Genomic DNA, 4,249 nt, shown 5'->3' with positions numbered 1-4,249 from the left:
TATAGCAAAAAGTTGGTGTATGATTGTACATATTTAATGTTGCAAGTAGTGCTACACTATAAATATGTGTTTATGAAATTGAGTTTAACTAACACCAATTATCATTATTTTCTCACTGAAGTGTAATGGAGTGCAGCAGAACAAGTTTGTGCTAAGTTGAAGTTATTTTATCATATCACTGAACAATTCTCCAGAAGTCTATATCCAACTTCAAGTCAGTACTTTTCAAAAGTATGTGAAATCAAGATAGAATTGGAAGATTGGGATAAGAGTCTTGATCATTTGATTAAGTCCATGGCATTGGTGATGTTATTGAAATTTAAGAAATATTAGAATAAGGTGCATATTTTGATAGGTGTGGCTGTTATCTTTGATCCAAGGTAAAAAATAAAGTTAGTGGAGTTCTATATTCCCTAAATATATGAAGAAACAGTCGCTGCAATTAAGATTCAAGAAGTTTGAATCTAATGTTTTGATCTCTTTCAAGAATATAAAATCAGAGTACCTTCTGCACATGATGCATCTCGTTCTAATAAGGTTTCTTGTGCTATTGAGGGAAATCAACTGTCTAGCTTTTATAGGTTTGTCGCTTATAGTAGGGCTAATGTGGACACAAGATCTGAGTTGGATTTGTACCTAGACGAAAGTGTGTTACTACGAACTCCATCATTTCATAATTTAAGTTGGTGGAAGACAAATGGATTAAAATTTCCTACTTTGCAGAAGATGGCTCGTGATCTTTTAGCCATTCATGTATCCATTGTTACTTCAGAATTAGTATTTAGCACTAATGGAAGGTTGATTAGTTTGCATCATAGTAGACTTTATCCAACTACTTTGGAGGCTTCAATGTGTGCTCTCACTTGGTTATGGAATGAAATAAATGGTAAGTGATTATGTTAATAACTTCTTATGATAATAAATAATATTTTTCAACTTTTGATATAGTTTCTTTTTAGGTTCAACTTCAACGGTCGATCAAGTCTCATGTCCAACCTTACTTGACGAAGAGGAAGAGTCAGATTCGGGATGACAGGGCTATTGCCACTATCCAGTGCCCATTAACCAGATTCTAGTGAACTTATGATAAGTTACTTACCATCTTAGCCAAGGTAGATCCCATTTATAGGTTGAAATACCAGTTTTAAAAATTATTTTAAGAGAACATAGTGTTATAATACACATAGCTTATCAATGTTCTGAGTTGTCTGATTGATGTAGTCACCCATTATTTGAGTCCCCTTGGTTGATAGTCTAGATTATGTTACTTTAATTTCATTGTGAGCCATAAGAGGTGTTTCTATGTGTGTGATATTATTTTTGAAACCTCTTTTCACCTTAAGGAAGACACTAAAGAGACATATTTTGGTTGTTACTAACTCAAATTATCTGTTATCCGTGCAACGATTTTCCATGTTGTCCTTGACATCGAGAACCCAAAATTCAAGAGGAAGTTAGATAGGATGGTGGAGACTGGAGATCAACACAAAACTAATTGTTGTTAGTGAGAGTGATGATATTCCACTGGTGAAGAATTTTAAAAAGCTCTTTGCTATGCTGTTTTGTTGACAAATTGTCTGCTGAAGTTCCATTAATATCATCTTTTTATTCATGTACTCTGGCTAACTGGTCAAGCTCTAGACTTCTTAGAATCCACTGAACTGGTTATACAAGCTCCTCGCTATTTTTTTGGTTGACAATTTTCTCTGCTGATGTTCATCGATATTGTCTTTTGTCATGTAGTCTAGCTAATTGGTCAAACTGATATAAAATTTTTGTAATCCACTAAACTTGAATGCAAGCTCCTATTGCTGTTTCTTTTTATCATTCATTTTGTGTGTAATTTTTAATGTTAATACGAGATAATAAACAGATTTTACGTGGTTCGAGAATTAGTTTTGTTCATGGTCTAATAAGTATTTTGACAAATACTGATGCACAGTAAGGGATGCAATGATTTTTTTCTTAAGGATTGGAAGCTTGAAAATTATGAGCAGATATGCTATGAGACACTGCTATTCCATTATATTGGCATGTAAATGAAAATTTTCTCAGCAACATTAATTTGACAATGACATGGCCGCAGAGATCAGTTTGAATTTATTGAATATTGTATGTTAATCATATAGTACATAAAAATTTTATACTTAAACTAGCTAAAGACAATATATTCTTGTACTATTTGTGGAGCTTAATAATATCTGTTACCTTTTAGCTATATGCAAATGTTTGGTGTATACTGGTAAGGAGTGGAAAACCATATGGCCTCTGCTTATGTGTATATACTAAATAAGTTGATAACATTTACACACTGCTAGAAAATAAATATTAATGTGTAATAATATATAACTTCACCTGTGTATTTGTTCAATTGGTATGAAATATGCTTGAATGAAACGACTAAATATCATAAATCTTGAATAACTACACAAACGCAATAAGTCAACCTATTCCCTTTGTCATAATTTTTTTTTAAAAAATATGGTGCAGTGCGGTGCGGGTTTGCGTGGGTATTGTGTGGGGTGGGTTTGTGTACGTTTAAAATACATGCGGTGTGGTGCGGTTATTAGATTTGCGGGTTATGAAAATACCCGCACCGTACCCGCACCGCACAACTCCATTGCCATTCCTATGAGCAATTTACCAAACACTTGGAGGACATAATCCATGTACATGACACTAACCATATATGGGCACCATAATTCAAATCACTATTTACAATTTCAAGAGTTTAGCATGGATTTAGATGATTCTATAGATATATCAAATAACTCCACATGAAACTTGTAACAAAACATGGTTTAGAAACCCAATTAATCATTATAATCATGAATATAATCAAACCCAACATGAAATTCATGTAATCAATACACTTGAGGTTTTAAAAATAGATTCTTGAACTCCAAGGGTGGAAGGGACCCTTGAATAAACACTTGACATACCTTAACAATTAAATTCGTAAGTTCTTGAGCCTTCAATTGAATTTGAAATCTCCTAGGGTTTGTTCTTGAGAGAAACTTGTGAAGAATGAATGGTTTTTGCTCTTACAAAGGTTAAATTTTGTGTTTTGGGGCTGATAGATGGGGAAAAAAGACTCAATTACCCCTGAGGACATGGCTTTTTAATGATTAAAAACAGACCTAGCAACGCACTGATCGACGTGCCACATCATTGGCATCTATGCAATGGCCAACGCATCACGTCGAGTCTGTGTTGATTAACTAAAATTTGCACTGGGAGCTGGAGGAAAATATTCATCGATGCGATGGGTGACGTAGTGCGTTGAGATCACGTCGATCCATGGTTTAAGTGATCCAAATGAAGTCCGAAAAATTCAAAACTTGTTCGAAAACACCCACTGACATTCATGATCATGATTCAACGTAAAAATCATTACTTTAAGGTCACGAGGGTCGTGAAATAGAGTTTCCAACCTACGAAGGATAAAATAACATTGTCTGAATGCTTAGCTAAAATTTTTTTAGTCTAGGACCCCTTAACAAGCTTTAAAGGTCTGAGTTAAGCTTAGGATTTTGCAGGGTCTTACAATTATGAAATAATGCAGCAGCTGGGTATGGTCAGTGGGGCGAGCACTGGCATGTAACTCGAGGAAAAGGGATAAAATAATGTATTTATAAAAAACCAGTCAAAACTACATGCACAATATATATATAGGATGTCAGGATAGGGACAAAGGCAATGAATATGAGAGTTTAAAGTATTAACCTGAGCTATATAACTCGCACTATCCTAGAAATATCCTTGGGCTATATGAGTCCAGCTTCCCCTGTTGGAAGGTCCCCAATGCGTCTTAGTCGCACGAACCAACAAAAAAGGAAAGGCTAAATACACCAAAGCTATAGCCCTCCCAAAATATATATAATGTGTTTACCAAGAACACGGTCACATGGAACCCCAACACTGACAAATCTGATTTTCAGTGTTAGATTTTCTCAGGATCTACACCTTCACGGTGAGCTATACAATTCCCTTTAAGCCTAAATTAAAATAGTTGTACATAAACCAACAAATAACCTATATATCTTTTATTAAGCCATTTACCAACATGGTATCATCATACCAATATGCTTGCAAGCTAATTCAATTATGCCAAACTAATTCATATACCATTAGAAACCCAAGTTTCATTAAAATCCAAGCCATGGCCACCAAGGTCTTACAAAACTATTGTTATCCATTTATCCTTTAATGCAATGCAATATTTTCAAAGGAAAAGTTAAACCATACA

The sequence above is a fragment of the Capsicum annuum genome, chromosome 5, assembly GCF_002878395.1.
Source record: "Capsicum annuum cultivar UCD-10X-F1 chromosome 5, UCD10Xv1.1, whole genome shotgun sequence".
In the NCBI taxonomy this organism is placed as follows: Eukaryota; Viridiplantae; Streptophyta; class Magnoliopsida; order Solanales; family Solanaceae; genus Capsicum; species Capsicum annuum.
The sequence above is the reverse complement of the archived record's forward strand: the minus strand, read 5'-3'. Positions refer to the sequence as shown.